The sequence below is a fragment of the Lissotriton helveticus genome, chromosome 7, assembly GCF_964261635.1.
Source record: "Lissotriton helveticus chromosome 7, aLisHel1.1, whole genome shotgun sequence".
Taxonomy (NCBI): Eukaryota; Metazoa; Chordata; class Amphibia; order Caudata; family Salamandridae; genus Lissotriton; species Lissotriton helveticus.
Genome location: NC_136068.1, coordinates 690,338,671 through 690,349,538, shown reverse-complemented (window position 1 = coordinate 690,349,538; position 10,868 = coordinate 690,338,671). Strand labels below are relative to the sequence as shown.

General features: G+C 45.5%; 1 protein-coding gene across 1 annotated transcript in view; it reads right to left on the bottom strand.

Annotated features, from left to right (window-relative positions):
- Positions 1 to 589: 589 nt before the first annotated feature.
- ATP6V0E1 (ATPase H+ transporting V0 subunit e1) overlaps positions 590 to 10,868 on the bottom strand; it is a 159,289-nt gene continuing 149,010 nt past the window's right edge. The window contains exon 4 of the mRNA XM_078653013.1: positions 590 to 862. The gene's annotated coding sequence lies outside the window, so the exon portion shown is untranslated. The remainder of the gene's footprint in view (positions 863 to 10,868) is intronic.

The following is a 10,868-nucleotide window of genomic DNA, read 5'->3' as shown; positions in this document are numbered from 1 at the left end:
ATAAGATTGTGGTTGCTCACATCTCATTCATGAGTTTGAGGCCGTTAATTATAAAGGTGATTTTCCAGGGCAAATAACCTTTTCACCTGAGCAACTGCTGACACTAACAGTATAAGTCCATTAAAGATCACAGTGGGACAAGACATGAACAAGCATCTCAGATTTGGACGCTTTCCAGTCCCACGCTCAAATGCACCTTGATCCATCCATGATCCACGAACAGATAGTCAAAGGCATGTCATATGGCAATAGAAATCTCAATACAAAATGGAACTTCAATACAACAGTACGAACAAAATTTCACTTGTTTTACATAGCACTTAATACTGAATTGGCATTTGTTCTTTCGCATATTTTGGGACTTAGGCAAAAAAAAATCAAAAGATTAAATAGAACACTAAACAATTTGCTCACATCGGATAGGTGAGAACTGAACTTTCTTTGGTCATTAACTTAAATACATTATTATCTCTTGGTCTATTCAGAAGGTGAAGCTTAGTTAGGTACGTTTAGCAATCCAGAAAAACAAATGTTTTGAACCTTGTAGACGCAAGGCATTTAATAGATGAACACACACACACACAATAGCTTAATTTTGTAGAGCTCGTGAAAAAACGAGCACTTTTTAATGAAGAAAATAGTTTAGTCTCATGTACTTAAAATTTCCACACTTAAATAAGGCACAGGTTTGTGAAACAGAGAACACTTTGCCCCAAAGGGGAGGTATGAATCAGAAGATTCTGCAATACAAGGAAAGTTTTAAGGCTTCGTCATAAAATTAAGGCATTTTCAAAGTCTGTGGTAACAGCATCTTCCAAGGCAGTCTGTGGATGGGAATGTCAACCGGAAGTATCTGTGTTACCTGCAAAAAGATTAAGATGGCGCATTACTTTTCTTAGTCCGAAGTCTTAAACATGCCAAATTTCAATCGGGAATGGATTCTGAAATAGTTCTATTAGTGCTGGAATCTGGGACAAGTGGGACCCGCCCATCTGTGCTCCCTACTGCCTATGGGAGTTTTCACACCTGCATTCTTGTAAGGGGAAGGAAATTAGGAAACATTTGGCACCAACAAGGATAAAATAGTGGCTACACCTATATCTATTCACTATATGCATCCTCTATGCCAGCGTCTTAGATTTCAGACCACCAGTACTCTACAAACTCAAAGCTTTCAAAATAGGAGTTACTAAATCATGAAATGCTTCCTTCAGTAATGCAGAAACGCCTCAAGGGGACATAAAGCTACCCAACTGACCACTTGTAGATCTCCTAAAGATACTATCTTAACATCCCTTCATGATAACGCATCTGCAGAATAGTTTATAAGCAATACCTCAAAAAAGTACAATTGAGAAATAAGGGACAGTTGAAAACTATGTACACACTCTTAACAGTAGTGATGCAGTTCCAATGCTCCACTTACTTTGCCCAACAAAGCAGCCACGGTTGCATTTATTATGCAACAGATTGCAGCAAAGGTCTCAGCAAGTGTGGAAAAGCAAAAATGGCTAGAAGATGGGTAGTAGTGGGGTGGGTGGTAGGAGAAGTGGTATTTCATGTAGTGCAAGTACCAGCTGGAGGTTTCAACACTGAACATCGTAGGATGGTACAAACATAATGGTTAATTAGCAACAGCATATTTTTAAAACATAAAACACTAACAAACTGCCTGCAAGTACACTGGTGGCATTAAAACAAGAACAAGCATTGGCAACGCCCATAGGTCTTGCCTTGTCTAATGTACAATGGCTTTTAGCACTGTGCAGAAGAGCTAAAGTACAAAAGAAAAAAAACATGAGTTTTGCGCTGTCATTCTGTAGGCGCGCACACACCATACATGCGCGTGCCTCTACAAAACGACGGGTGATTTTTTTTCTATATTTTTTTTTTAAAACAAAGCATGCAAACGAGTTTTGGGTTTTATAAAGAAGATGGAGGGGCGGAAGTTACATGAAGTAAGGTGGTGGGGTAACAGCGACACGGACGTAACAATATGGGAGGGCATACAGAAGGAACAGAGTGGAGGGCTGGAGGAGCTGCATTGGAGAAAGCAATGGAGAGGAACACATAGGCAAGCACCCGGGAAACAGCCACACGGAGTGCAGGAATAGAGAACTCTGTACATGATGGAGACATCTGAAAAAAACACAAGTTCTTTCAAGGCGGGCTTAATTAACACAAAAGGAATTAATGAGGAAATGAGCTATATCAAGCTCATTAGCCTTGGATAGGGGCGTGTTACCTTTCAACTGCAAATCTGCGACAACACTCTGCTTCTTTCTAGTGAGAGGGGAAATCCATGATGTCACCTTCATGTGTCCAAAGAGGGCCTTATGACCCAGTGTCCACCTCAGCACAACCCCTAGAGTCTGGAGTCTAGCACCATCCGACAAAGAGCATCACAAGGTAGCTGTACTCCCTAACGGTGGAATCTACTCCATTGGTTGTACTTGGAGAACTCGAGCAGCTAAAGCCAGGCAATCAATAGGGTGCGCTAACTGATAGAAAAAATCAAGTGGCAAGTTCCATGGAAAGAGAAAAGATGGAAAATAGCCAGCAGAACCCAGGGGTAAATTTATGTGAAAGGTGCAAGGTAAAACTGGTTGAAGCGGAGGAATGCAATAGTGACACTGTGGAAAAAAAGGGGAGTTCATGGACATAAGTACACCAGAAAATGACACAAAGAGGGCTTAGTGCGACAAAACATCTAGGGCTTAGGGTGGCCAGACATCACAGATTTGCCGGACACTTCCAGATTTTGAACGTTGTCTAGGAGAGTTTTTGTAAGTATATCACGTTTTTTTTTTTTTTTTTTAAAGACAGACATCTAAGCACAGAGGGAGACAAGTCTTTCTGTGTACCGATGCAGGATTAGTTTGAAACACTTACCAAGAAGCAATTATGTGACACAGATACTGTGCATACATGACAACATTTTAGAACAGGAAAGTGGTAGATTTTCCCCAAAAAAGTGGGAGAATGCATTCTCCCCAATTTACTTCTTTTGAAGCAGAGGCAATTTTAGACAGAAGACATCTAAAATAAAGCGATTTTTGGCTTGAAAAACTAGAGTCTCACGTCAGAATTAGGTCTGTTGGCATGTATAACTACAACAAAGCTGGATTTAATTTTCTGTGCCATTGACACAAAATTACCAAGCTTGTACCTCGTTGTCATTTAAGTAAGTCGTCAATGATATCATTCCCTGGCCCAAAGTTGCAGTTAAATTATAGTCTACTTCTTCGCTAGAGGTATATGCCAGTTTTTGGTGTCTACATCTGGTTGCCCTAAACAGCAGGCTGCAAAACATTATTTTTTTTTTTTTAAATGGACCCAGTGTGGATATGTGTTGTGCTCTGTTTAGCACCACCTCACACACCATCAACTACCACTGCTCTAATGTTCATTCTCACCTCACCTCACTGTACCACTTCACACAAGAAATTATAGAGGCAATGCTCTATCGGTTACCTTACATTCGTCAGCTAAATGAATGTGCGAACGCGCTAGTTACAGCTTAGTTCACAAAAACGAAAATAAATTTTACTAGAACCACAAGTAAACTCAAGGCTTTCAAATAAACATACTTGAAACCGAAGCCACATATTTTATCCTCTAACATGCAACTGATATAACAAATTAACATTTCACATTTAACCAGCCCTCAACAATCAAACACTTCCGAAACTTTACAGTGGCAATTTTTGGGGGAAAAAAAGCCAAAATACAGGGTGTTGAGAAAAATCAACTTAACTTCTCACAAGACCATAGAATCAGAATGGGCAAGTGTTCGTTTGTATTACAATCCAACCAAATTACAGATCTATGACAAGGGAAAGTGAGAACTTTAGCCGTTAACCACAGGTTAGTTAAACAGAAACCACAAATTAAGCAAGAAAGCAAATGTGGGGCGAGCCCCCAATCCCACAACTACTGCAGACAATGCAAAATAGTAAAGTTAATATAGATTTAAAGTAGTATGCAGAAAGTTAGGTTTGTTACATAGAGGAGACTGGATTAGTTAGCCAATGTAGGTTGAGTTCTGTGACCATGTTGTTCTTAGAATCTGAGGGTGATTCTTTCCAAGGCAAGTCAAAGGATGGAGCTAGCAGTTACTTAACAGAGTTTAGCACAATGATACATCACAAAACTTAGCAGAAACAATGCACACAAGATTTCACTTAAATGTTTCTCAGTGACACATTTAAGCACTTGCAAGCAGTATTGAAAATGGATAAAATGAACTCCAAGAAGTCACACAATAATGGTACCATGTAGAGTCAAAGTGGGCAGATCCATGAGGTGCTGTTCAATAGAAGTCAGCCTGTAATTTTTTTTTCCTTTGGACTAACCCCAAAGATACTGGAAATGTGGAAATAAGACAATATTAAAGCTATTTGCTCTTACGTAATTGATCACAAAAAGACACCATTTTAAGATAGGTTAGGGAGTTAAGACACCTGAAGTAAAGATCTACATTCCATGGTATAATCCATGTACAGCTGTGTGGTAGTATCTGGTCAAAGATAAGGAACATTGAATAAATGACAGTTGAGGTGTCCATTGTATACAAATCACATGCAGCATGTTGTCACAGATTTCTATTTTTATAATGGGTATTATCAAATGATGCTTTTTATTGAAAAGATCCTTATGTAGCATACCAATCAGAAGTTACAAACCTTTAAAACAGCTCTGGGAATTATGCACCCAATATAAATATCTGCAGGGAAACCAGAAAGCTTGATTTTGAAAATGCATGATTTAAACAAAATATTTCATTATTTGAAGTTCATAAAATTGCATCAATAGAATTGTTATAAACACAGTTTAGTGTTGAATATTAGCTTTGTATTGTGAGCTACATAATGGGTATTACAGTAACTGCACACACAGGTAGAAGTACCTGACAGTGATACAAAATGAAAGAGCTATTACCTTTGGTAACTCTCTTTCTGGTAGATACTGTAAGTGCAGATTCCTTACTTTGCGAATACCCCCAGACGCCAGACTGGATCCAGAACATTTTCATAGGAACTCCCTTGTACATTAGTAGGTGGTATATAGTGCAGCTATCCGTCAGACCCGCCTCGCCCCTGAAGTGATGTCACAGCCCATACATAGATGCCACATTGCACTCCGTCAGTTTCTTTCTGATCTGTCTGCACTGTCAGACGTGGAGCCCTTAGAAATCAAATTTGTGCCAGTGTGCAGCTCTCTATACTGGAATATTATTAGGATGCAATAAATGAGTCCATTCCACAGAACACAGAGAAGGGTGGGTCAGTGAGGAATCTGCTGTTAAGAGTACCCACAAGAAGGAGCATTAGAGGAGGAGAGTAACCTTTTATTCTGATGGGTACTTCTAAAAAATAGTTGTACCTGTAACTCCAGTTCTCTTGTAGGTGTATTTCCATGATAAGTCATAAGCAATGAATAGTACCGCACACCTGCGGGACCACAGAACACTTTATCCAATATATCTATTTAGTTGTAGATGTTTGTCTTTCTTTGGGAAGGCCTGCAGAGAAACTTAAGAAAGAAAAATATTATGCAGCCTATAGGAGGAGGCTACAGTGGGCAAATTCTTCATTTTGCAGATACAAAGGTTGCAAGAAGAGGTGTCTATGCGTGTAAATGTATTCTGCTTTTATAAAAAATGCCTTTCAGAAACCCTTTTTTAGAAGTGTATACAAAAGAAGACGCACAAGACAGTGTAGTCTCATAGGCTGCCATTAAAAGCTGAAAATAGACGTAGTGCCTTTAAGGCCCCAGAGACCATCATGCGTGGCTAGAGGCAGTTACCTCACTTCTTTTTGAGGCGAACAATGATGATATGTATAAGATCTAGGAGTATCTCTGTCCATTCCACAGGGGAGGAGGGAGTGTTGCTTATGACTTACCATGGAAATACCCCTATGAGAGAACTGGAGTTACAGGTAAGAAACTATTCTTTCTCTCGTAGGGGATTTCCATGTATAACCATAAGCACTGAACAGAATAGCAAAGCCATACATAGTTATAGCGGTGGAGAAGCCAGAGTGAATTTCAGAAGCACTTTAAGCAAATTGATTTGAGGTAGGCCTGCCCTGCTTGGAGGACTGCCCTAGCTTCAGAATGAAGGCAGTAATGTTTGGTGAAAGTATGAATAGACCTCCATGTAGCTGCCTTGCAAATCTCTGTAATGGGAATATTCCGCATTAAGGCAGCAGTGGCTGCTTTACCGGTAGTGGAATGTGCTTTAGGTCTGGCATAGAGTGTTTATTAGATTTCTGATGACATAACAGGATGCAAGAACAATCCATCTTGAAATTAACTGCTTAGGAGTGACTAGACCAGGGCAGATCAGACCATACTGAACAAATAACTGGTCTGATCTGCGGATGTTGCATGTTTTATCGGGATAAAATTTCAACACTCTCCGTACATCAAGAGAATAAAGAGTTCTCTCGGCTGGTGTGGATGGGTTCTGAAAGAATGTGGGTAATAATCAAACAATTTTAACATGGAAATCTGAAACCACCTTAGGGAGGAATTTTGGGTGAGTTCTCATAACTACTTTGAATGAATGGAAAACTGTGCAAGGTTTGTAAGAACACTAAGCTTGGAGCTAGCTAACCCTGCCTGCTGATGTAATTGCTACAAGAAAAGCGGTTTTACAAGAGAGCTGTTGGAAAGATCCCTTGTGTATGGTCTCAAATGGGTGCTACATAAGGCGGGAGAGGACTACATTAAGCTCCCCTGGAGGGGAAGAACGCCTAATAGAAGGAAACACCTTCTTCAAACCCTCTAGAAAATCCTTTAGGATAGGATTTTGGGAAAAAAAAAGGTTTGTGAATGACATTTTCTGTATGGAGTAAGAGCTGCCAAGTGAACTTTTATGGAAGAGAATTTGAAGCCAGATTTTTCAGGATGTAATAAATATAAAGAATAATATTTTCCTGGCATGTTGTAGGATCCAAACTTTTGGATGGACAACAGCAAAACCTCTACCAATTAAGGTATATACTGACTGGGTGGATGGTCGCTTGGCCTCTTTCAGGATTTCCATGCAGTCTTGTGGCAGGTTCAAATGTCCATATTGTGGGGGGCGTGGCTTGCAGCATGCCGAGCTAGACGTGCAGCCCGGGAGCTCCCGGCCGACAAATACATTATCCGACTCTCATATGCCAAACATCCACTCGAAAACACCTGCAAACGTGTAGCCTAGACCCCCTGAAGCTGCAGCGCTATCAGAGGGGACTCACCGGAGCCATGAAATCGAAGTTTGACTGGCCGGCCGGCGAGAGCGCCAAGGAGGCAAGATGGCGACGCCGGCGCTGATCTAGAACCGGAGAGGCAGCAAGAAGCATAGAGAGGTCCACGGCGGTGGAAAAAGACTTCTGCGGGCACAGAGAGGCATCAGGACAGTTGTGGAGAGCCCGGTAGCCGGATCCCTCGGTGCGGGCGGTTCCGACGCCCGGCCGCACTTCATCAATATGGCGGCGTGAAGCGGACGAGGCAGTCGGGAGCCAGAAGCAGGGAGGCGAGGACACGACGCGAAGCGGATCCCGAGCGGAGCCTGAGACTCTACGAGACAGCCGCCCGGACGGGCCCAAGACCGGAGGGGAGAGACCCGAACCCCAGGCCACCCTTTACCAAGATGGCGGCATAACTTATCGGTGGTCCCCGGGAATTGATTAGGGGGCCCCGCCTGGAGCAGGAAAGGGAACGCTGACCGGGGTAGGCCCCGTGCTGCAACTGGGGAGCCCGCGGAACGGGGAGCAGCCACCAGGACAGTGCACACCCGGCCACCCTTTACCAACATGGCGGCGCGGTGAAGACGGTCTGCTAGTGCAGGCGGAAAGCACGCAACGGCACACGGGCGCCTGAGGCGGCATGGTGAGACGCCCTGACAGAGGCTGATGCCGGGTCCGCTGGGAGCAGGGGATCCTGCGGGTGCTGGCAAGATCGTGGCACCGGGCCTCCAACAGGAGGGGGGGCAACCGCAGCGGAACAGGCTGGGGGAGTCGGAGGCTGGATGACCCAAGCCGCGGCAGATATAGGGATTCTCAGTAGTGTGTGAGCAGCAGGCACTGGATCGAGGTGGCACTCGTGGTTGGGACAGCAGGCGGCATACTAGGTGAGACTCACGCTAATCCCTGGCACTGATGATCCACAGACCCCGCATCCCCGACTGAGAAATGTAACAGTATAATCAGCGAGAAGTGGAGATCCGGCGAACTAAAGCATATGGGGGGGTGCCCGGCTAGAACACAATCCGGAGATTGGCCAGAACACCATGGAGCATTTGTGACCACTGACTGGGGACCCAGGCTGGCAGTGGGTGCACCACGGAGCGGAGGCGACACACGTTAGAAGGCTCACGGCTCGGCGGTGTTATTGATACCTGGCAGTGCTAAGGGGTCAGGAGGTTAGCATCTAGAGGACGCACTTGGCACACCTGGCGGGAACGGGAGCCGTTCAGACACCATAAGGGCAGAGCAAGAGTCGCGACGGAGCCGAGTGCAGCGGACAATACTGTATAGCAGCACATGAGTGACACTGACCTGAGGCGGCCAGCCATGGGGAAAAAAGATGCAATACCCAAACCTCTGAAACAAGGCCCCATGGATAACTTCGCAACATCTCGCCCGGGTCGGGAGAACCCCAACACAGCGCCGGAGGGGCCAATAGACACTGGTAGGCTACTAGCAGCTATTCAAGCCTTAAGATCGGACATTCAGGAATCCCGAGCGGCCCTAGAAGTTAAAATCGGAGAGGTGGGGTCGGAGGTCACTCTCCTGCGACAAAACTTCAGGAACCTGTCGGCTAGAGTCACAGAGACGGAAACGCGAATTGGGGAGGCGGAAGACTCGCTCACCACGCTTCGGAAAGATATGGTGGAACTCCAAGCCTCGCATAGACAACTATTATGGAAGGTGGACGATGCCGAAAACAGGGCGCGCCGCAACAACCTGCGCTTTGTGGGATTTAGAGAAGGAATCGAAGGAAATAACATGGCGGCGTTCCTTCACACATGGCTGACTGCTACCTTCCCAGCGGCACACTTCGCTGCGTGCTTTGTCATTGAAAGAGCGCATAGAGCACTACTGGCAAAACCGCCGGAGGGTGCGAGACCTAGACCGGTTATCGCGCGCTCTCAATTTTGCAGACAGGGATTTGATACTGCGGGAAGCAAGAAAACTGGGAGAGATTCGATTGGAGAACACGAACATCATGATCTTCCCGGATTACAGCCAGGGGGTGCAGAAACAGAGACGCTCCTTCGACATGGTGAAGGCGAAACTCAGGACAATGAATATCACCTACATGCTGCTTTTCCCGGCAAAACTTAAAGTCATATACAAAGAAAAATTAATATTCTTTAACCACCCTGAAGACGCTTGGCAGTGGCTCGAGGAGAGACCGATCCTAAATAGTAGAGAAGCGGCAGGGCGCGAGGAAGTGGACAGGTCCCTAAGGGAGAAGGCGCAGTGGGGACTTCCTAAACCCCAAAGACGGAGATCTAGAAGGCTAAATTCCCGCACGCCTGGGACACCATACCAGATGCGCACTTCCACGGGGGTAAGGAGAGGGCGATCGGAGTCGCCGGGGAAATCATCCACTGCGGGCTCCAGACGGCAGGGTATTCGTCAGCAGATACGTTCAGAAGGAGAGGAAGAAGACGACGCAGGCGGTGGAGCGTCGGAAGCCGAGGAAGATGAGCAAGGAGAGGGACAGAACTCGATGCATCCACTGGTGCAGGAGATACGCCACCTAGAACAGGACTCCTCCGACAAGAATAGCGGGACTGATACAGCTACACAAGATTCACATTCATGAACAATGATGGAGTGGGTTACCAGAGACAACGGCCGGGGCGACCGGAGACATGCAAGTTAACACTGCCCCTTGTTTTTTATCATTTAATAGTTGGTGTGTTTTTTAAGTTGGTTTGGTTGTCCGACTGGGCACAGAGTTTGGCCTAGTAACCTCACAGCATTCCACATTGGGGGGGAAGAGTGAGGGGTAGTTGAACAAATAGGAGGGCAAGGGTGGGCGACAGACTGGCTCCCGCTGAAAGCTCTGTCCTATACTGGAATGAGTCTGGAAGGGGAGGGTGGTGGGGAGGAGGGGGGAGCAAGGGGATGCAGTGTTCCAACAAGTTGGGGAGGGGGGGAACAAAGTTGGGGGGGGGGGGAACAGTAGGAGGAGAGCTACAGACATGCACTTCGACACACCGATCCATACATCCACCACCGGTACCGACAGTAGATGAGAATCGATTTACACAATGACAGGTACATTAGCTGCACCGCAAAAGGAGGACAGGGGAGTCTCTATCTTAACGTGGAATGTGAACGGCCTGGGATCGAAAATTAAACGGGGATTGGTGAATGCATACCTTAAGAGAACAGCCCCGGACATCATTCTATTGCAAGAAACACACCTTAGAGGGGATAAGTGTGCGTTCATAGCGAGAGGTCGACACAAGGTCTTGGCACATGCAGGGTACACCTCAGACTCCAGAGGAGTAGCGATCCTAATTAAAAAGTCATCCCCGTTCTGCACCACACGCACATGGAGTGACCCTCAAGGAACATATGTGGGAGTGCAAGGGACGTGGAGGAGACATAGGTACACTATAAACTCGGTCTATGCGCCACCGAAGCTCCAGGCCCGCACGCTCAAGGCACTCACGTCCATTCTCTTAGATACAGCAGACACCATACAAATAGTGGGGGGCGATTTCAACGATGTAATGTCTGAAGAGCAAGATCGTACGGGGCAAGCACGTAGAGGGGGAGCGCAGACAGCTCTGTCACAACTGATGGCTAATATAGGACTCACTGACATATGGCGATGGCGCCATCCTACACAGA